At 42.1% G+C, this 24,320-nt stretch overlaps 1 protein-coding gene across 3 annotated transcripts in view; it reads right to left on the bottom strand.

The window, feature by feature from the left end:
• Positions 1-24,320, bottom strand: part of PLCZ1 (phospholipase C zeta 1) — a 1,132,435-nt gene that overhangs the window by 1,021,004 nt on the left and 87,111 nt on the right. The gene's annotated exons all lie outside the window — the stretch shown is intronic.

A 24,320-nucleotide genomic window follows, 5' to 3' on the forward strand; every position in this document is an offset into this window, starting at 1 on the left:
GTGTGTTCAGAAATGACAATCCGTTCTATTGTGGGGTCAAATGAGTATTGCAGCAGCAGGGATGAATCCACCAAAAGGAAGTCAATCCTAGAGAAGATATTGTGTGGAGATTAAAAGAAAGTGAAATCCCTGTCGGAAGAATTATGCATTCTCCAAACATCCGACAGGCGATGCGATATACACAAGTTACGCATATGTTTTTGATCTCGAGGATGTCGATAAACACATTCTGATTGTCTGTCCAGAGAAGGGTCCATTGGCAGGATATAATCAACACCTAAAAGAGTAAGGAACGCAGAGGGAAGGAGAGTTAGCCTGGCAACGAGAGATGACCACAATTGAAGAGTGTCAGAGGTGGGTCTATATATATTTACAACATACACTTTTATTGCACCACACTATAAGCAGGAGGCCAGCTATATCCTCTCATTGTCATGTTCAGCAGAAATTATAGAAAGGCCAGAGGAACAGGAAGTGTTAGTATGCCATTCTTTTTCGCCAGGGTAGCAGAGCACGTTAATTCAGTAACCCAACCATATTGCATATATAATGTCTCTTTGTTATCTATTTTAGTTTTCAGACACCCCTCGATGACTCACAATAATCCAAAATGTTCTTACATTTCATTGGGTGGTTTAACCCTTTGACATTAGAGATACTACTTTTAATGAGCACATAAGGGACAGGAGGACACTTGAACCCTATGAGAAGTGGAGTGGACAGCCCAGGAAGAGCAGGTGCCTTAAGGAGACCATATAATGCAGTAAGACTATCACATGACTGAGAAGGAAAACTCCTGACAAAGCATAGGACAGGGCAGCAGGCAAGAGAAAGCACAACTGCCAAAGGTGTGTGCAGCATGGAATAAGATGAGAGAAAGAAGAAAACCCAAAACCTATCCCATGAAACAAGAGTGTGAAAGTCACTCGGAGATGAGGTACACTCGGGAAGGAGAATACACAAGCTTTAGGCTGCAAAGGGACCAGGATGAAAGAAGGTCCACAGCATTGCTTAGACCAACCGCTATAGAAAGGAAAACCTTGGATGTGAAATCTGGGTGACCAGGATTAACCCCTTCAGTGCCACGCCCTTTCCCCCTCCTGTGCCGGGCGTTGCACTAGTGGGGTTCATGACGAGATAGTCTCGTCATGGGCACAGCGCAACCGTGCTCCATGACGAGACTATCTCGTCATGGGCACTGAAGAATTTAAGTACCCCAAATAAATGTGTGCATCAAACAAGAGAAACCCCAACAACAAACACATGACGGTAAAGCAGTTATGAAGAGGCATCGGGTGGAACTTTAAGTATGATGATACATCCACTTATACCACATACAGGAGACTGTTGGCAACCTCCACATGCACAAAAATATTGCTACAAACCATGCTAAAAAAGGACGGGCTCTAATTGATAAATGGAAGAAACAATGACAAAAACAAAAAGACAAATTGAAAGACATCTGGTGTGGGGCACAGCAATATACACCCAAGAAACATGAAATACCTGAAACATGCCAACCATGCACCTGGAAGAAAAAAACTAATGGTACTGTCATAAAACAGTTGTGTTTGAAAGCCATTATGCCGTCAACTGTATAAAGAATGCTAACAAGAGACAGCAAACAGCAGTATGAGGGGATGATAAAGGGCAGAGCACAAAGTTACAGCATACTTGCAGCATTGTACAGCCATAAACACAGATGCATATGGAAGCCAGATATACCGTTAACCGTATAGAAGTAATAGCAAGAAACAGTAACTAGAGGTATTTAAAGGCCGAAGCAGCTAAGTTATGACGGGCCTGCTGCCACTTCCATCAGCTATTTCAATTTGATTTCCAGAAATGATTCGAGATCTACTGGTTCAGTGAACATAATGGATTTCCCTTAGAAGAAAATCTTAAACTTAAAATGCCCCACAAAGAATGATTGAATAGACCTATCTCTGAGAGACTTCCAGACAGCCAGAAACCTTTTCCTACACTGCACTGTGTTTTTAGCATAATCTTGGGAGAAGTCCTAGAACCTTCCATGAAAAAGTTTTGATTCTCCTCATGTGAGAGTGGATCATTTTAGTATGTTGATGATGCAGTGGTTTGAAAATCAGGGGTCTCAGAGAGGAGGCATTTTTAGGTAAAAAAGTAGGGATCCTGTGAGTGCGTTTTAGCTCACAGTCCTTGGGGAAAGCGATTTTGAGTGTCACCAGTTGCCAAGTTTCCATAAAAGCGATTCTGGATGGTACCTTGTCCTCTGCACCTTCCAGAAGACCAAATATATGCAGATGGCTGAGTCTGTTCTGATACTCCAAGTTGGTGATGTCACTTCTCTTTGCAGCAATTAGGGCTTCCGATTTGCAGAGTTGTTTATCTTGGGCCATATTGTGGTCTTCCGTTGAACTAATCCTACTCTCTGAGTTCAAGAGCCTGATGTTTGAGGTCTTAAAGGTCCTTCTGGATACCAGTGACCTCCACCTGCAGGAGGTCAGTATTTGTTTTCATACTTTGGGCAATATTAGGAACAGAGTTCAGCTTTCTCAGAATTGTTTCCAAGGTAGAAGGTTCGTTGAATTTTTCTTTTACTTGTGAATGAAGAATGGGAGGGACCTGTTTGGTCCCTTTCAGTGTACCTTTCTGATCTTTATCCTTGCCAGGCTTAGAATCTGTCATTGTGTAGGGTATAGTAGGAATCCTAGAGAATGATAAAAATAGCAGAACCCCACAGGGAACTGCACACAGCAGAGGTAAAAGTAAGCTCAGCAACACAGAGACCAACCACACTGGGCTGGAACACTTAAAAGCACAGCCTGTTGAGATCGTTAGTAGAGACTTGCACACGTAGGTAAAAGTATGATGACCAAGCGATCGAAGCTTCCCTTGTCAGAGATTTTTTTTTTATCCGATTACTGATTACAGACAGAGACAAAAAGAGTAGCAAGAATGAATTAATGTCTATAATAGGCTCCCCAACTGATATTACAGGCTATGCATCATCCCAAGGGCACAAAAAGAAAACCAATATAGGAACAGGTCAGGGAAAGTGAACTAACCCTTTTTATCAGGGCCAAATTTGAATAGTCGCGAGGCAAGCATGACAGGTGTAAAGCTCATAGTCCACCTGAAAACGAGTGCAGTAGAACTACCAGGCTTTTGACAATCAATAGAAAGGTCCACGAATGATCAAATGTAGCCACAGGAAATATAGCCACAGATCTGACCACATTCATGCAGAAAGATAATGAGCACAAGTGGCGGAGAAAAATCTGCTGTGGAGTTTGAGTCACAATTGATGCCCTGCCAGGGATGTAGGAGCCCTTGGGGCCAGCTGAACTGCTCTTGGTCTACCAGAGCAATGTCAAAAATAACTTACAGCCTCTCCATGATCCATTTGAACTATGCAGCCACACCCACTATCTTGAATGCAGCACAGCCAGCACAGAGGGTTTGGAAGCAAGAGGATCCAAGAGCCCAGGAGCACCACCACCCTTGGGGTGATACTCAGAGAGTTGTCCGAAGTCCCATCAGCTTCCTGGAGGGGGGATCGCACACCCATTACCAGCAGTTAGTTGCAGTGAATGCGGGGATAGACGATGAGGAGCTTAGAGCAGCGCTGCCATGTTGCTTGGCTTCCAAGCCACACCCTCCTATGAGTCCCTTAATATAATAGAGCAGCAAATCTGCTTGATTCACAGATGATGTATTGATGTACAGAAGCTTATCTAAAGGTTTGAATAACTGCTAATCCTGATTTGGTGAATTAGCATCCCAGAATCCTCATTCCCATAGGACACTTGTGGGCACTTAAATTAAACTCAGATGCACAAAAAGTAAAAAATGTAATGTGGCCTGCTGATCAAAATTAAATTTTACAATACTTAGTTAATAATAGTTCTTCCTTCAATGATCATCTAGATAACTCACTGTTATAGTACCAAATATTTGACATACAATCTTTAAATTCAGTAAATATGCAATCTTCTCTTATTCCTGATACAATATTCCACATGCCTTCAAGGTACTTGTCTTCAGTCGACTTATTTTTCCTACAATATTCCCACTAGCATTGTATTTCCATGTCAATGGGCTGCTGTATTGATGTGCTACATGCTCTTTATTCATTTTTTAAGCTGTCTTTGAGCGGTAGTGATCCTAATTCAGTAAGTCTATTACAAGCACTTGTGGGGAAATTTACAAACATGTTGGGCTGGGTTTGTGTCAGAAAAGTGACAGAAAAAGGACATAAAAGTGTGTGTTGGAATTTAATTTCCAGCACAAATCCAGACTTGGACAGTTGCATGAAGTAAGGCAAAAAAGCTTTATTTGCTACTTTGTGCTACTTTTCATCAATGGGGCATTCCATGGGTGGTCAGGGGGTGCTCCCCTTTGACACAAAGATGTAGCTTCTTACAAAGGTAGACAGTGCATTCTGCCAAACCTTTGCATCTCCTCGTTTAAAAAAATATTTTTCAAAGTTTACATGAGCGCCTCACTCCACAGCACACCTACAAAGTTATAAAGTGTGGAAAGTATTAAACTATGTCGAATATTTTTTTTTCCTGGAAGGGTATTCTTTCCCCTCAAAGTCTATGCTTGACATCACACACAGCTTTGTACTATAGTGCAGGTGCTTTGGTTCAAGTCAGTCAAAAGTGTATCTGTTCAGAGGGGGAGAAGAAAAGCACCATCACTTAGGGGCTCATTATGATGGCAGAAGGACCGCGGACCGCGATTCTCCCACCGCCATATTATGATGGCGGTGGGATTCAGACCGCGACCGCTGCGGAGGCAAAGCCCGTCCACCATAGAACCACCACAGGCAATTGTTACAATTGCCCGGCGGAGCGGTCTGCATCCACAAAATGGTGGCAGTGCCTAGCCAGCCCCGTCCGCCAAATTATGATGAGGTCTCCAGCCAGCCTTTCCGCGGCGGTGCAACCGCAGTTAAAAGGCAGGTGGAGTTTGCTTTTGGGAGCCTGTTGCAGGCCCCCCTTGTGTTGGGGTGGAGGTGAGGGTGCACTGCGGAGGTACCCATGGTATCCCCCCAAAATGTCACTGCACCAAGTGGCAGGCACAGTGTAGTGCCTGCCACGTAGTGCAGTGAAGTGCACGACATGCTCTGTTTGACACCGCCGCAATGTTAAGGGTGTGGAACAAGTCCGCCGCTGTGGCGGTCCCATCATAATGGTGTATGCGGGACCGCCACATGCATGGCGGACGGTCCCGGTTTACACCACCATGGCGGATGTAGCCAGTCCACTTCCCATCATAATGAGCCCATTAGTACATATGGTACTGGTTTTCTCTCTCCCTTTAATGCAATGAATTGTAGCAACTTTGGTTTCTACGCTGAGTTGTGTCAACGTTTTTAGTAAATTTTTCCCTTTCAGTTTTAGGGTGTAGTGTATAGGTTTGTAATTCATTTTTCTTATTTAACTGTGGGAGCCAAGGGGCTCATTGTTTATGATTTTACAGATACATGAAGCCCTTCAAGTCATCTAGTAGTACCGGAGACATAAAGATAGCATTCAAATGAGGTCTGGGGCCTTGACTTCCTGCAAGAAATGTGAGCAAGTACAAATTAAGTCAAATTGGAAACTGGTGGACGTGTCCTCACTTTTCCCATCTTTTTAGGGAGTTTGTGGACAGGCCAAACCTTACAGGGAAAATCATTTTCCATAAAAAAGGGGACGACAAATAAATGTTTAAAATGTTTTAATTTCCTACACCTTACACCTATAATATTAAGTTCAGGAAAATGGATCAAGGACGGGTCGTCCAAGATAATCTACAGAATTAGCATGCAACTCTAAATTCTGTGATCTCAATGATGTTCTCCTGGACTGATCTTGTTTCCAATGTGCCTGTGTTGTTCCCTGCTGGATATCTCTAGGCCCTGACCAATCCAAACATAGGAATGCTGCTGTGTTAGTGCTGCAGAGGCCAAATTTATCAACACTCTATGCCATTGGTTTTGATGCAATTTTGTAAAAACAAGTAGTCATGGGTAAGAATTAAAAAATGAACCCTCCCTGAGGTAGGCATAATGTGTGAGAATTTTTCTTTTATTCAAACGTTTCTAGGTTTGCATGAGTGCTGTAATGTACAGCACACATAAACAGTTAGAAAATGTGTTGACTATGTCTATGCATAGCTCTTTGTACTGGAAGGGTACCTTTACAATACAAAACTTATCCTTGACACCACACACATACTCTTGCAATTTCGTTCAAAGGTGTGTGAGTTGGCGCAATGCAGCCTAAAGTGCACCAGTGCTATGGGAGAGAGCAACAGCACTGTATCTTAGTTGATATATGTAAGAAATTGAGCTATTAGTGGAGAGCCAAATGATAAACACAATAGTCAGGGTGAACCACTAAATTCACTAAATAAACTGTGCTTAATCCTAGCTTAATCCTAGCTCGGCACAAAAGCAGTCTGGCTAAAATTGGAGGCAAAATGTAAGGTATTTATGCAACACTCAAACAGTTATACGCGGATTACGCAATACAGGAAAAATCCCAAACCAATTTAGACTAGGGTAAAATTCTGTAAATAAAATGGCACCAAAAGACACATAAGTAGAACTGGAGATATGAACTTTTTAAATTTCAGGTTTAAATAGCACGAGAAGCACAAATCACCACTCGTAGTTATCTGATCATGCTGAGTTAAAGTCACAAGTTCAGGCTGACAGTGATGGAGCACAAGTCTAATACAGGGACCAGGTTCGTCCCAGTGGAAAGTTTTCCTTCTCACCCAGTCCAGATCCAGGCAAGACGCCTCAGCTGGAGCTTTGAGTTGAGGGGAGCTGCAAGGCGATTGCTGTCTGTGCAGAGGGCAGGTCACCATCAGAGCTTCGCATTGGCAGAAAACACAGGTGGTTGTTGCTGATGAGAAGAGTAGGAAGCCATCAGATCCCCACACTGGTGGGAGACACTGACTGTCATTCATGGTTGCGAGTAACCCAAAGCTTCTAGATTTTCACCTGGATTCCAATTATTGCAGTTGTGAAGTAGGAAGAGTGCACTAAGACACCAGTCAAGTGTCCAGGACCCGGGGAGGCGCCTGTTGGGGATTAGGACTCACTCCAACAGAGTAGTGTTGGTAAGGCCTCTGGAAGCGTGTTGTGTCCCTGCAGCTCAAACAGGAGGTCAGCCAACTGACCCCTGGAGTCACGGGAGACGTCCATTAAAATGTAGGTACTACATCGTAATGCCTTTACAGCACAACTTTTACAACGCAGGTGAAATTATATTGCATGCCACTGCAACGCGTGTGCCATTACAACACATGCCATCACAAACCATACCATTACAACACATTGTAAGGTAAGTAATCATTTTAATTGTGTATGTTTTAATATTTTCATTATTTTTAATAGTACTAGTATTACATACAAATATTAAAATAGTTGTTTAAAATGTTCTTTCATTTTTTTTATTATATCATATAATGTACTTAAATTCGATAGGTTGGGTTTGGGTAGTGTATTAATACTCTTACAGAAAAACACTGTACCTCGGTACTCTTAATATCCTTTTCTCTATTCTTAGCCAGTAAAAATATCACTCGATCTAAGTAGCAATACAGCCACTCACAGGAAATATCAATCTTGTTCATTCATTTCAAAGAAGTTATTTTTAATTTTCATTGTCAATGCTCCACTTAACAATGTGAAATCATACCTCAGTAATTTATATGAGTCAATCCAGCATGGTTAAAAATACAACATTGGACAGATGGAGGTCCTGTTTCTGAGGCATCTATGGTGACAAAGGATGATGGCAGCTGACACGTGTTTCGTTACTACTGTAACTTCTTCAAGGCTTAAGTCCTTAAGGATTCCCGTTATCCTAAATAATGACGGATATGCAAGTTTATCAAGGAAATTCAAGAGACCCTTATAATAAGAGGTCCAGGGATCGCAGAGAGTCGTTTGAATGATCCTCGTCAATCACAGTTGGTCTCGGGAGGGTTCTGGAAACTTTCAGCACTTTCCCTGAGGCCGGCACAGGTCTGAGTAGGAATAGTAAATTTGCCCCCACCACCATCCAACACTTTCCCTGAGGCCGGAACAGGTTGGAGTAGGAATAGTAAATTTGCCACACCACCATCCAACAGTTTCCCTGAGGCAATCACAGGTCAGTGTAAGACTAGAAAATTTGCCCCCACCACCATCCAACACTTTCCATGAGGCAAGCACAGGTCAGAGTAGGAATAGTAAATTTGCCCCTACCACCATCCAACACTATCCATGAGGCAAGCACAGGTCGGAGTAGGTATAGTCAATTTCCCCCCACCACCATCTAGCACTTTACTTGAGGCCAGCACGGGTCAGAGTAGGAATAGTACATTTTCCCCCCACCACCATCCAGCTCTTTCCCTGAGGCAAACACCTGTTGGAGTTGGAATAGTAAATTTGCCCCCACCACCATCCAACACTTTCCCTGAGGCCAGCACAAGTCGATTAGGAATAGTAAATTTGGCCTAACCACTATCCAACACTTTCCCTGAGGCAAGCACAGGTCAGAGTAGCAATAGTAAATTTGCCCCCACCACCATCCAGCACTTTCCCTGAGGCCAGCACAGGTAAGAGTAGGAATAGTAAATTTTCCACCCACCACCATCCAATACTTTCCCTGATGCAACCACAGATTGGAGTAGGAATAGTAAATTTGCCCCACCACCATCCAGCACTTTCCCTAGGCCAGAACATGTCAGAGTAGGAATAGTAAATGTCCCCTCCACCACCATCCAGCTCTATCCCTGAGGCAACCACCTGTCGGAGTTGGAATAGTAAATTTGCCCCAACCACCATCCAACACTTTCCCTGAGGCCAGCACAGGTCGGAGTAGGAATAGTAAATTCCCCCCCCCCCACCACCATTCAGCTTTTTCCCTGAGGCAAACACCTGTCGGAGTTGAAATAGTAAATTTGCCTCCCATCACCATCCAGCTCTTTCCCTGAGGCAAGCATACATGTTCTCTTTTTAACATTTTACTCCCAGCTTTTTTTTTCACATAAAGATATGTTAAAAATGAATATATATATATATTATTCTTAAAAGCCTAGTTTTACTTATTTCTCGTGAAAGTTATACATTTTTTGTTACTTACTGATCAAAGGATTTATTCGCTGTGTAGTATCTCTTTTTAATTATTTGCTGGTTTTGAAATTCAGCAAATTCTGGAAAACATTTAAAAAAATACTTGTTAGTATTTCTGAATTATGTGTTAATAGTGTATTCCTTAATTGCACACTTACTTCTGTCTGTAGAAGGCACTGTTTGGCTCATCAAATGCTCTATTCTTTTCTCGCTCGAAAAATGCGTGTGGTCACCGTGGAAGTCAGTTTACCACTGTGCTCAAAATGGTGGACAGCTGCTTTTATATTTTGTTTTAGGGTAAGCGATAATTTAAAAGAAAATATGTTTTGAGAACAGTTTTTCCATGTGATTCAGAACCTGACAGAAAGTATAATTAAGTTGTGATGTCTAAAAATGTTCGTTAATACATTTATTCATGGAATGTCAGCCATTTTGTCAAGTTGCGGGATGAGGGGCATTTATAAAAACAGTGATGGACTTTTGTTTTTTGGTTGTTCAAAATGGTGGGTGTAAAATCTCTCTTTATCTCTGTTTGTACTCTGTATATATTAATTATTCTGGTTTTAAAAAAAACCTTTTGTTTACATTTTAATATTAATAATTGGGTATTAAATTGTATTGGTACATTCAAAAGCACATGAGTATTAATTTTAATACCCACATATTTATTTTAATACCTTACGTATTAATACACACCCCCACCAAAAACCTATATTTCCCTTGCATCCTATTCCAGGGGATGGTTATTCTTTAAAAAAAGAAATATGCATAGTAATAGTATGCGTAGTGTTAGTATGCATTGTAATGGTAGTGTATTCCTATGAACATGCGATGTAATAGTATGCATTGTAAAACATGCGATGTAATGGTAGTTACGATGTAAAAACAGTGTTGTAAAAGCATGCGTTGAAATGGTTTGTGTTGTACCATCATATATTTGGAGTCACTCCTAGGATTCTGGGCTTAAGAAAAGCAGGTTCAGTCTTCATTTTCAGACAGCAGGGCAGTCCTTCTACTGAATCTTCCACAGGTCCAGAAATGTTCTGATCCCAGATTCTGAGTCTGCAGCTTTTATACCCAGTGTCCGTCTTTGTGTAGGGGGAAATTCCCTGTCTACTCCAAAATCATGCCAATGCTTCCCTCTTCCCAGGGTTTTGGCTGTCTTGGATAACAATGGGCAGGCAAAACCAGATGTGGGAAGCATTTGCTAGTGACCGGGCAGGCAATATCAGAAATCATGAATATGGTGAGCACAGCACTTAGGCTATCCTTTGAAGCTCACAATGAGCTGAGTTATATTCCCCAGGTTATCCTGCTCAGGAGACGCAGACCCTCCCCACATGAAATACCCGTTTGTCCCCTGTCTGGAAGGAATACATATAACAACACATGGGAGCCATTAATAGTCAGGTGGCTCTGGCAGAAAGATACGTTTTGTTAAGACAGAGAAATGCTATTAGATTGTTATTCAAGGTTTAAGTTTTGTGCATTAATGATAACAATTAATATGAATTATCACATTTAATTCTGCATACACTGGCTAGATTCATATGATTTCAGTTGAATTAAAAGTTTATATGATGGATGCTATCTCTGTCACTTACTCTTTTTTTGCCTCACGTGTGCAACTTCTGTCCACAGGCTGTGCAGAGCACAGTTAGACTGATGTGTATTAATCTAATTCGGTTGTTGAGATTACTTTGATTTTGATGAACTTTTTCCTGTTCTCTATGATATGAAGCATTATCAAGGATTCTTCAGCTGCCTCCCATTTTACATACTATTCCATTCATTCTCTTAAAGTCTCATTGATTAAATGTTTCATATTAGTTAGGACATTTCCTGATGATATTAACATAGAGGGCGCTTGTTAGAAATTGGGTCCCTTGTTGGCAGTGGTATTCACACTGTCCAAGTAGGAACCACAATCCCAGTCAGGGTAAGCTAGATACGCACTGAAAGATAACCTGTGCTTACCCTCTGGTAGCTTGGCATAGAGCAGGCAGGCTTATCTAAAGAGGCAATGTATAAAGGATTTATGCAACACACCACACAATGAAAACACAACAAAAGTACTCCACAGAGTTTAAAAAAAATAGAGAATATTTTTGGGAGAAAATCAAGACCAAAAATACCAAACATCCAATAAGTAGAACAAGAGTTCTAAATGTTTAAAAAATAAACCAAAAGTAGTGCTTTGAAGTCAACAGCGCTAAGGTGTTACTTGAGGTCACGCTAGACCAGGGTAAATCCAAAGTTCAGGCTGACCACAATGGAGGACAGGCTGGCTACAGGACTCAGACAGATCCCTCTGACAAAGTGCCGTAGATGGAGCAAGCATCAGCATCCAAGGCTCGATATGAGGAGTCGACAAGGCGCTGCATCGATCCCGTGAATGGAGGCAACGCGTCGGCGCTGACTCACTCAGTCAAAGAAGGCTTCAGTGCTGAACCTCTTTACAATGCAGGCTCTTCGTCAATGTCAAGCAGCGCTGTCCATCGGGCAGTGTAGTCCGTTGAGGCGATGTTGTCGATCGGCTCCTGTCTTGGCATCGAAGCGCAATGTGCCATTTTTGAGTGGCGCAAAGTCATCACTGCATTGATTTTCAAGGAATCTAGACCTACCCATGAGTTTCCTAAGAAACCATGGGACAATTCTAAACAACCAAAACTTAGACAACGAAAAGGCACTCCGCTGCCAGCATCCTGAGAGGCAATATGATTTTCTTGGTCACACAAAAATAAAAAACCCTGACAAGTATCTGATTTCGTATTCCCATTCTCCTCATTCCTTTCAGGGCTCGTCTGACCAATAGTGCGACAGAGGAGGGCGAGCTGATCGCAGAATAGGAGAATGCATGCAACCTAAACGGGAAACACAACTCTCGTTTGATGGGAAGATAAAGAAGAAGGATAGACATCTTCCATACAAATGCCCTTTTCAGAAAAAGATGGTTGCAACTTGAACAGCTAAATATGCTGCAGACGGTGAGAACCGTACTCCTGAACAGGATTTGGGTGGTGACTCTCTTCGACAGTGCTGCAGAAGTCACCATAGTACGCAAGAATCTCCACCAATTTCTGATAGCGAAATCAACTGAAGCATTTATTACTGTCGGACTCCCATTGACTTCAATGGGAGCCTGTGTACTGAATGCATACACAGACTCGCATTGACAAAAGGGGTGGTTGGGGATAATTGTGCACCCTGTGGAGGGCACCCTTGGTGCCTACCACACTGTGCATGGTTGGAAAGGGGGGACCCACGGGCATGATTCGGAGGGCCACGTGTGAAGGGAGGCCTGCCACGGGCCCCCAAAGACCAATTCCAGCAGCCTTTTTGATCCGGCGAAACCGACTCATTAAGGCTGTCCGAATTGGACCTAATCCATAGAGCAATGCGATTCAGCTCTGGAGGGCTCTATTTCTCCCAATGCCTTATGGAACTGATTTGGTCAGCGCTAAGGCTTACAAGGCATCATACTTGGTCATTCGGAACTATGAACGATTCGGTCGGGAACAAGGGCTCCGGATCGGTTTAGGCAATTCCACATCCGATTCGGAGCCCTGCTGAATGAGATCGGAATCGACCCCATAGTACGGCACTTATTAATAATGTCATCGGCAAAAAATATAAAGCCACTTTGTACCTCTCCAATATTTTTTTCAGTCAAAATTTAGCTCCTAAGAGTCTCGTTTGTCTACATTTAGCACCCTCGGTTCTCAGAGGCACTATCCCCAACTTCGTATGGGCTATAAGAACATGCAGAGGAGTCTATGCGACACCCATTATGTCGATTCTTTATGCTATCGACCCTGACACGCTATCCTATGTTGATGACATCTAACTAACTGATGATGAATTAAACATCCATTTGGCAAGAGTAGATCACATTATTTTGCGATTTGCTGAACTCTGTTACAATTTAAACTTTAGTCTTTTATAGTTTTCCTCAGTGACTTACACACCTGACTATGCCCACCGTATTAAACTGTTTTATGCCTTAATACACCTTGATTTTTCTGCTTCCTGCTGGATGATGGAACGCTCTGACACACTCAGCTCTTTACAGTCTAATTTACTTTAAACACACGCCATTTACATACACGTGTCGATACTTCTAACTTGGTCATCCGGATATTGCCGGGTGCAAATGGATTTACTTATGTCACCTTTAATGAAGGTGACACAGTACCATGTGCATATAAATCACATTTATATTCTTCCTCAGAACTATGTTTTGCTGCTACTAACCCCCCCCAAAAAAATTCTCACTGCTATCCAAATGACCATCCTGAAGGAATGGCCTCTTGCTCAATGTAAACACATTATTGTAGTTTCTCCTGTGCCTTCCCTAGAGGCTGTCACAAAAACTTGCATTCCTAATGGGAAAGCTCTCCACCCTCATTGGATACAATGAGCTATGTCCTTAACAGCTATGGATGTCGACTTTGTCTTTGACTGTTCTTTGCAAAAAAGAGTTTTTGCAAGTTGAACATGTTTGCCTTCTTTAATTCTGCCTCTTGACCAATATAAATCCATAATTTACAAAGATGAATCTGCACAACTGGCTATAGGTTCTAAGCAGCAATATTCTGCCACATGTGCCATAGCTATAGGCACTATTTTCGACGGTGTCTTTTACCCTCAGACTACTCGCACACAGTCTCTTGGAGATTGCACTGCGCAGTTGGCTGAATTGAAGGCTTTACTTCCTACACTTGAAAATATGGATCATAGATTCCCCAAGATCATAGTGCATGATCCTTATTACTGTGTACAATCATTTAACGATAATTTACACTTTGGAAGCTAAATTACCTTAGATATTCTAAAGGTAGCACAATCAAGCACAGGATGCTTTGGGTTAAAATGGCAGATCTTAAGCTTAGGTTGTCACAAACTCATGTTATACGCACATTGAGCCATCAACGTGAGGGACCACACGCCATAGGGAATTCTCTGGTTGATAAAGCAGCCATCTCTGCAGTAGCCACAGCTAAAATTGAAGCAGCAATCTGCTCTAAAACATGTATTGACAATGATATCTTGGCTGCCATGAGTGCTTTAAAAAATGGCACCCATTTGCAGAAGGGTTTTCCTTCCAAATATTCCTATCATCTAAATAACCAAAATGTTCCTTTTGCAACTATTCCTGTTGTTGGTGATCATATGATACCAAACACAGACTGCAGACATGATTTATTTGCTGATGCACATGAAGGCTTCGCTCACTGCGCATGCCGGTGTGTCCACCACTATTTCGATCTTACAGCAACGCTATTGGTGGCAGGGCATATACCAACAAGCTAGAAAATATGTTTTAACTTTTGAAATTTGTCAAAGTTCCACTGTGTCTTGTCCACCACAGACACATCTGTTTATTTCCAACCAGCCTTTTGGCTGCATTTATTTAGATCACTGCGTTCCTCTGACTTCTGACACTGCCTTCAAATATATTTTGGTTGTAGTTGATTCTTGCTCTAGATTCCTCTGGGTTGTGCCACAGTGCTTGGCTGATGCTTAAACTGTTCTTAAAGACTTGCAAGTCTTTGTTGGAACATATGCCTGTTGCACATTCCACTCGGGCCATGGTCGGGCTTTCGCTTTTAAAGCATAATAAGATTCATGAGTGTGCAAGTGCATTTTTCTTCTCCGTATAGACCTGAGGGTAATTCTGTTTTGGAGAGAATGAACCATTACTTAAAACAGTCCTTAACGGCCAGGGTATTAGGCATAGGATGTGGTTGGTTGAACCATCTACATTGAGTTAAATGGGCATTAAATAACCGCTCTAAATGACCTCTGGGTGAGCGGACTTTTTGGCATCAAGATGTATGTTCCAGACCTTGATGGTCCAGACGTTGTGGCGGCTGCCGCAACCTTTGACGTAGATAACCATTGTGCTGTCTTCCAGGACCTACAAAAATTCTGTGATGCTAACTCACTCAAACATTCTCCTGCATCACATCCTTCTGCTTCTGTAGTTGCTCTTTCAGTTTCAGGCTGGCTTCCAAAAATTGGGGATGGTGTCTAAAAAAGTTGGACATCAAAAAGGAATTTGGCCCAACGTACCATGCTCTTGTTCCAGTCCTTGGCGTTCAGGGTACCCGAACTGTGATTTTGCCACCTCTCCCTGGATATAAGGACAATTGTTTTCTCTCCATTGAACATGCCAAACTACTCCATATGGCCGATACTTAATAATATGTCACAGAACAGCAGTTCTTTCCCGCCAGACTGTGTGCACCATCAATGCTGATACTCCCCGGGTGAGGGAGGGGGAGGCTGAGTCCTCCGAGCGACAATTTTCCAGACACAATACCTCCTTCTAATATAATGTCTTCCAAAAAAGAAGTCATTTATAATGATCTACCCTCGATGAGTCTATCGAAGTTGCCCATTTCAAGTCCTAGTGCTGAGGCACATCCTCCTGTTGTTTTGCTAAGTAACTCCGAGTACTATATAGATCAAGATGCTTTTTCTTTTGACAGTCCTTCTGCTTTGTACATGCCTCCAGCTCAGATTTATGTTTTTATTTCATGGTTAAAACACACTTATCTAGTCCCTTCTTGGATATATCTTTATCATACTCTCCTTGGTTTACTTGTGGATTGAATTTGTGACTGTTGTTTTCCTACTAATCAACTGCCATCACCTGCTGGAACACTCTGCTACAGAACTGGTCGACGGGGTGTTGGCCTAAAATAAAATGAAAATAGACCTGTCCCTTGTTAAAATTTCAGCCGTTCCAGTGACTGATGGAATTGTTTAGGATAAAGTTCCTTTCAACAAATTCAGTCCAACAGAGATTCTGCAGATACCATATGTGTTCAAAGTTTCTATGGGTGATGTAATAGTACCGGGGCTACATTCAGATGATTTGGATGTTGATAGTGTAAATTCTATGCTTTCTGAATATGAATATTTTACTGTTTTTGAATCAGAAAATCCATACCTAAACTCTGCCAATTATGCTGATATATTATTCTACCATCATTATGGACACCATTTACTACATATAACTGGTAGACAACATCCTCATTTTAACTATTTTCAATGGTATAATTGTCCAACTCCCTCTCCAGAAGATTCCAAACAGCAAGAAGATAAATATACTTATTTCACAGGATATGACGCTTCAGACCCCATGTCATGGTATTTTAAATTAACTCCAAAACCACCAAAGACATAAATGCTTACTCAAATTAAGCTTATATATATTACTTTGTTCGTTAATCAGTTGGCCCTTAAAGTTATGATTACTGGAAGGACACCATTGATTTGAAATCAATTTGGGGTACAAAGTCCTGGCAGGTTCAAAGCACGATAACCTTACTTCAAGCCTGTTTACTTCTCACATAAATGATTTTCCTGAATGAAACAATCTACTACAGACTACTTGTTTAGGATTGGCTAAAATTTAATAAATGAATGCCCCAACCATTCCCTCTGTGGCCCTTTTTGATAATTGACAGAATCTTACAAGTTACACAGAACAACGATTAAATAACATGGTGTAGAACGGCACATTTAATTCTTCATTTTCAAGTCCTGGCAGGTAGTTATTGTGGCCAGTAGATATAAGTAGTTATTTTGCTTGTTTTTTTTCAATTCCACAGCTGGGTTTAAATCAAGTAGACCCGATCCCCGATACACTCAGTCAACACCATCCAGTACTGTTACCACTTATTAGGTCGGAAAATTATGTCAACAATTTTTAGAACATTCAACACTGTCTATAGTAAAACAATATCTTTCTCTTTAGTCCGAGGACATGAATTAATCAGAATTTCTTTTAGGTTACAAATTCACCTGTTCAAAAAGATTTATATACGCTACTTATAATGACATTTGGGAATGATCCCAAATGGAATCTGCTGAATGTTTGAGACAAATAGACCAAGATAAATTGGACAAAATGTTATCTGTTGTCAATAATGGTATGAATACACTGTCATCTTGTATTTACAATTCAAATAACATTGTGTCATCTGTTATTGATATTGAACAGAGTGACATGTCAACGCTCTATCAAGGGCAAAGTTAGCTTAGATCTATTATGGAGTTTAGCTGGATGCTTCAAACTCTTAAAAATGAGCGCATTCCATGGCGTTACTTGAATTGTCCATATTTGTTTTCACCTTTTAATTTAACACATAAACAATGTTTGATTGGCATGAAAGATGCAGTCTATACAATGCTGCATTTAGAACAACTCCCATTCACTATAGCTGAAACGCCTTTGGCTGTGGGGTTAATACACAGATTTATTTCACTACCTATTTCGACATTTCAATATTCCTCTCTCATGGGACATTTTCCTGTAGGTAGATACAAACCCTTAGGTAACAGGAACATACATGAATTATAGTCACTCCCCTTTGCTTATCATTGTGAGCGTAGTGACAAGAACATTTTATCACGAGAGAACAGGGCGGCCGTAAGCTGAGCGGTCGCTTGCTGTGCCGGTAAAGCTCTTGCGATGCCGTGTTAAATAAGCCTCGTCGGAGATAATGGAAAGGTGCTGAAAATGGTGTACAGATGACATCTCAGGATCGTCGTAGATATATTTGTCAGGAAAATTAGGAAATAAGTAACAGTTCGAATTGCTGACTCACCTAGGGATGTGTTTGGTGCCGACTGATATTCCGCGTTGCTTTGCTGCCGCCCCGGAACTGAGGAAGGGGCGGGAATACACGGCTCGTCGGCTGTTCTGCGGATGCGTATTCGGATGTGTATCCGGGGGCAGAGTAGGCAGAGGCAGTACTAGGCGGACGGCGGGAGCCGCGATATCCTCCACGCTGGAGAAAGAAGGTGAGGAGCAGCTATTAGCGGTGTCGGCTGCATCGGCAGGCGGTAGTGACAGCGCCTTGAGCCTATTAGAGACTAAGGAGTCGGGGCGAGTGAAGGTACAGGAGGCCCAAGGGCTGTACAAGGGCAATAATAGTCAGGCTGATAATCCTCTAGTGTCGCATGCTGCTCCCTACAGCCTGAGGCGAAAGAGAGGATCAGCATCCAACAAATTAGCCCTTAGTGCCATTCAGCCAGTGGCACAACAGGTGGAAGTGAAACCGGAATTAGGGAGAAACGTCAAAGCGACAACAACATTAAAAACTCTGAAAATTAGGTCCGGGAAAGGAAATAAGAAGGGCAGAGGAGTGGGTGCATCTGCGCCACAGACACAGGCACAGGAGACTCAGAAGTTCGACGTGAGTGACATTAATAAAGAAATTAAGGATATTAATAAAGATATCAATAAAGTCACTCACAAAGAACCCCCACGAAGCAAAGATTTTTTTGAAAAGAAGTCGGCAGGAGACAGTGAAGACACCTCTTTCCCCTATCGTGTGTACAAAGGAAAAGGAAAGGATTCAAAAATTACTAAGAAGAAAGGCTTTCCTTCAGATCCTAAGGTGAGAGTAACGCCATCCTTGAGGTCATATTTTAAAGTCCTCCCTCAAGTGTTGGATGTGGTGAGACAGGGAGAATCTCTTAGGGATAGTCGAGATCATTTTGGCCTAGAAAAGCCGTCTTGTCATCTTGTAAGTATGACCTCAGAGAATACTCAGCTCCAGAAGATCTCTAATGTCTCTAACTAGTGTTTGGGTATATTACCTACCATTGATCTCCGACTGTTTATAAAGGGTCTATTGCCAAACCTAATAAACACACAAAAAATGCCTGTTGAACAACTTGAGCAACTAGATATACAGTCGTCTCAGTTAAATATTTCCAGCCCCCTGGATGAAATAAAAGGCAATGGGGGTGGCAGCTCAGACGATGTAATAAAGAGTGTTGATGTAGTAAACCCGGACTGTGCTGCCCAAATGGGAGCCCCTGAGAGAGACAATGGGGTAGGAGGCGTTGGTCCTGGGGACTCATTAACCACAGGAAGTTCATTGGAGTTGCTATTTCTTACTATGGCATCCGATATTAAAAAGGGTTTCGCAGTTTCAGAGTCAAGCCAAGGAGACATCAGACTTTTTTGTGAGTCCCTGGATAAGAAGCTTGACACTCTAAGCTCCAGGACAGTAGTCCTGGAAAATTCAGTGAAAGAACTTAAAATGGATCTGGGAGCAGCAAAAAAAGACATCTTAACCCTAAAAAAGGAAGAGGCCTCACTTCTCGATCGAATGGAAGTATTAGAAAATCACTCTAGGCGTAACAACTTGCGCCTTTTGAAGGTACCGGAAGGAAGAGAGGGAGAGGATATCAAATCTTATATCATAACCCTCATCAAGGAAGTAGTGGGGATTGAAGAGACGGAGGAGGAGCTAAGATTAGACATACAAAGGATTCATAGAGATCCCTTTAGGAGACATCCTAATAGAATTAAACTGAAATCGCTCAAATCAAGGGACTTTACTTTCGAGATAAGGTCGGATCTATCCCGAGTCACTTTGGATCGTCAGTGGGAGCTGGGGAAAAGAATGCAGGACTTTAAGAAATTGGGGGCAACTGCCCAACTTAAATTACCGGCCCAATTAAAAATTATATATAACAACAAAATGCACAATGTACGAACAGTGCAGGAAGCTGATGACCTTCTCGAGAACTTAAAAATCTGAAGACCACTTAGGAAATATTGGCTTAGAGAAGCAGTACACTTGGTAGAGTAAAGGATAACATTTCACATATCTGGAGGGGCGAGACATACTTATTAGTAGGTAAAAAATGAGGCAGAACAGGGCTTACTGGTAGGCAGAATCTGGACTTGTCCAGGTAAATAGGGGTAGGGTTCTCTTGGGGGGGTAGGAGGGGGCGTCAGAGGGGAGCGCAGAGGGGGGTGTGGGCAGCACGGGTAGGGGAGCAGATGGGAAAAAAAGATAAAAAAGAAATCCTCCTTCGACTTCTAACCCTAGCAGGTTTTATGCTATGCTGTTTTTGGTTTGGCTTCGACATCCCCTGGGGTGAGATAGTGAATAATTGTGGTCCCTTAAAACTCCTATGAGATCGTTCCATTGTTTATCATGGAATGTAAATGGCCTTCGGGTTAAGAGCAGGAGAGAAAAAATATTTCAGTATTTAAAGGACTCGCCTGCACAGATAATCATTCTGCAAGAAAGAAACCCACCTTATCAAAAAAGAGATCTTGGAATTTTGTGGGAAATTTAGATGGGTAGAACATTGTTTGTGTTCCGAGCAATCAGGAAATATTAGGGGGGTTGCTATTTTAAAAAACAAATCGATGCTAGCCTTTTGAAGGTTTTGACGGATGATAGCGGTAGATTGGTGATGGCTTGTATTTCCGTACAAAGTATGCCGATCACATTAGTTGGGTATTATGGCCCAAATCGGGACGACCCCTCGACTTTAAAAACAATTTTCTCTAATTTGTTGGGGCTGCCTGACACATTAATTTTTGCAGGAGATTTTAACATAGTATTGAATCCCTTGTTGGATAAATCTCCAAGTTGTAGGGCAAATCAACTGTCTAAGTCTAGAGCCTATTTAAAAACAATGATGGCACAAAATGTGTTAGTCGATATTTGGAGGGAAAGGTCGGGAACCCAAGTTGGGGTGTCCTTTTCTAACAAAAAATACAGACATAAATCTAGGATTGATTACCTTTTAATAAGTAATGATCTCAGAGGTAATATCCAAGATATAGATATGCGGCAATTTGGATGGACTTAAAAATTGCAGAGAAGGTCCAACAAAGGGTTTGGTCATTTGATCGCATACTTCTTCTAGATAAGGTGGAAATCGGATATTTGTCCCAAGAAATAAAAACTTTCCTGAACATCAATATCGGTTCAGTAGATCCCATGGTGGTTTGGGATACTTTCAAATCCTTTTTGAGGGGTTTGGTTACAAACAGGATGTCGTATAAAAATAAACGGTATAGGGAGACAAATGAAAGAAGAGGAAAAGAAGATCATTACAGAAACCAATCCAGATGTAATCCAGAAATTAATAACAAATTTGGACTCCCTGAAAGCTAAGTTAGATAGTATAGTCCAGACCAGAATATCCAATAGGTGGGAGGTGAGCAAACTTGCCCATTTTGAGTATGGTGAGGGTACAGGTAGGTTACTAGCCTGGAAAGCTAAATCAGACAGAGTGCGTAACCTAATAAAGCAGATAGATGATGCAGGTATTAAAACCTGCAGTGAAGAAGAGATAGGAGATGCTTTCCATACTTTTTTAAAGAACTTTATGATGAGGATAATGGCGTAAATACCATGTTATCAAAAGACTGGTTAAAATCAATCCATCTGCCAGTTTTAGAATTCAACAAACGAGAGAAGCTGGAGGTGGAATTCTCTCATCAGGAAGTGAGGAAAGCTCTTCTATCCTGTAAAACAGGTAAGGCGGCGGGGCCGGATGGCCTTCCTGCCGAAGTGTATAAATCCCTAGGCGAGGAGGTAATTCCTTTTATGACTACAATTTTTAACAAAATCTTGATAGAAGGGGAAAAACCACCATCCTCGTGGAGTGAAGCAAATATCACTCTGATCTTAAAACCAGGTAAACCAGCTACAAAGTGTGGTTCGTATAGACCTATTTCACTCCTCAATTCTGATTATAAGGTTTTTACTAAGATCTTGGCCGACAGGTTGGGTGTAGTTGCAGGGGATCTATTGCATATGGACCAGAAAGGTTTCATAAAAGGCAGAAATCTTTTTGATTTAACACATGACCTTATAGGTGCGATAGACGGTGCCTCGAATTTCGATCTTCCCTTGGCAGTAATGACATTGGATGCAACAAAAGCCTTTGATAGGGTAAATTGGAATTACCTTGCGGTTGTATTGGAGAAATTCAATTTTGGCCCAAAATTTCGACAAACTATAAATCTCATTTATAGCGACCCTTCGGCAAGGTTGGTAATCAACGGTAAACTGACTAAACCCTTCAGTATTAAGAGAGGAACTAGACAGGGTTGCCCCCTCTCCCCACTCCTTTTCGACCTGTACATTGAGCCATTTGCTCAACGTCTTAGGGAAGAAACGGCTATTATGAATGGGCGTTCCAACTGACCCATTCGAGGATGTTACTGAAATCCCCAGATTTATCAGATAGAGCGAGTATGTTTAAAGCCATGCTAGAACAGGCGGGGCTCCCGTATGAAGGCTTTCTTTTTAAATATGGGGACAAAAAATATTTGAAGAAAGTAAGGCTGAAGGTTTTGCGGGGTGCGGCCCAAATATGGGCTAGACTTAGAGTGGTAACGGGTATCGATTATTACTCAAAATTATCTCCATTGTGGGATAGCCCGGGGACACCGATTTGCTTAGAGGATGTGTTAGCCATACCATTAAAGACAGCAGGGCTATTAACATGGGGCGAATTAACGGAAGATGGTGCTCTCCTGGCCAACTCTTAACGAGAAACTGGTAGGAGGTTTGTCTAAATTTAAATATCTGCAGTTTGAAGAGTTGGTCACAGAATCAAAAAAACACCGATAGGGCAGGGTAGTGCCCTTGAAGAACTCCTGGTAATAAAACCAGTAGGAAAAAAGGAGGTATCATCTTTTTATTGGGCAATTGAGGAAGCCATAGATGGGGATTTTAGATTGGCTGGAGAACTATGGGAACTATGGCGGATCTCGTATGGTACTCTGTTTTTAACAGTGAAGCCAGCTTGGCTGAGAAGAAATCACTACTTTACCACTCATAGAGCTTATTTATCCCCGGCAAGGCTTTCTAAGATGTCTAATGGTCCACCAGCAAAATGCAAAAAATGTAACATGGAAAGAGCCTCGGATATACATATGTTTTGGACCTGCCCAGCTATTTTGGAATATTGGGAGAAAGTGGGGGCTAGTATAAAATCCATTTTAGGGCACCCAATATGTATTACACTCAGTTTAATAATTTTTGGCATCCAGGAGGACATAACTAGTGTTAACAGAGGCTTTTTATTTTTTGCTATTCTGCTGGCCAGACGAGAAATCTGTAAGAGATGGTCTGAGGTGTCGTCCCCTACACATTCTGACTGGCTTTCCTCATTGTATAGAACTTCCAAGATGGACTTGGCTAGATTAAAAAACAGCAAGAAGAGAGCCATTTGGGACTGTCTGGTAAATTGGACTCCAGTTTAGATATTTTTTGAAGGGTTTTGTCATTATATCATCTTTTCTGCCAACCTTTCTTCTTTTTCTGTCCTATGATTAAGCCTCTTGGGAAGCTCCCAGATTGTCCTGACACCACCGATGTCAAGGGTGTATTAGGAAACGGTGTTATAAGGAGGTGTTTCAGTTTACAATCTTTTGCCCTGTTAAATCAGGGAAGAGTATGACCATCCTCTCCTCAAAATGAGAGGTCAGCAACAGGTAGGAAGCCTGTGAGCCACCGGTAGGAGGAGGAAAGAACTGTTGGGGCAGTACCCCAAATAAGTAAAATAAACCCTACTTCTCCTAAGGAGAAGCCGTGGCGACTGGCAGATCACCAGTTAGCTGGGGTCAGAGGCGGATGAGGATTAAAAAAAATAAATAATAAAATAAAAATAAAAAGAACATTTTATCACTGATGAAGGATGCAACTCCACTGTCGGACACTCACTTATATGTAAACAGCAATTAACGTTGCATGTAACACTTTGGCACCAAATTTAACCTGTATTTTTGTAACGCCCTGAACGTCTCAGGATCGTTTAACAGACACGATAATGAGAACGCAACCACTTGTGAAGGTTTAGTTATTTTAATGAAGGCAAAAATAATACAAGGAATAAACAAAGGTTATAGTCACTGGAATCCTCCAGGCTAAGTACGTTACCAGCCCACAGCACGGATGGTCCTAACCGTCCTCTGCATATACGCCGATCCCGGCGTATGCCAACAGAGGGCAGAAATGAAATGGCCGACAATGCCAATCGGTAGGCTGTGAGGGGCACGAAGAGTGTTGGGGAGAATCGAGGAGTCAGGGAAACACCCAGCCGGGGTCTCTACCTGAAGGGAGCAGCCGCTCAACCTCTTCCTCAGACTGCACCGGGACGTGGAGTCACCTCCTGGTGATGCGTCACCGATACCCCAATCACAAGCAAAGAAGACTGAACCGAGAGCAGCCGCTCGATCGATCCCGTGGACTTCCGAGTCTGTAACGCGGCAAACACCTCCTGGTGTGCGTTACAGCTGGCAGTCCCTGTATCTCTGGTCGGGCTGGGAGTTACGACTCCAACCAGCAAAAGCGCCACTGCGCTTTGACTCAGCCGAGTCAAAAAGCGAAGCTCAATGGTTATCCGGTAGAGCTTCCGGGTCCTTCACAGG

The sequence above is a fragment of the Triturus cristatus genome, chromosome 4_1 (genome assembly GCF_964204655.1).
Source record: "Triturus cristatus chromosome 4_1, aTriCri1.1, whole genome shotgun sequence".
Classification (NCBI taxonomy): domain Eukaryota; kingdom Metazoa; phylum Chordata; class Amphibia; order Caudata; family Salamandridae; genus Triturus; species Triturus cristatus.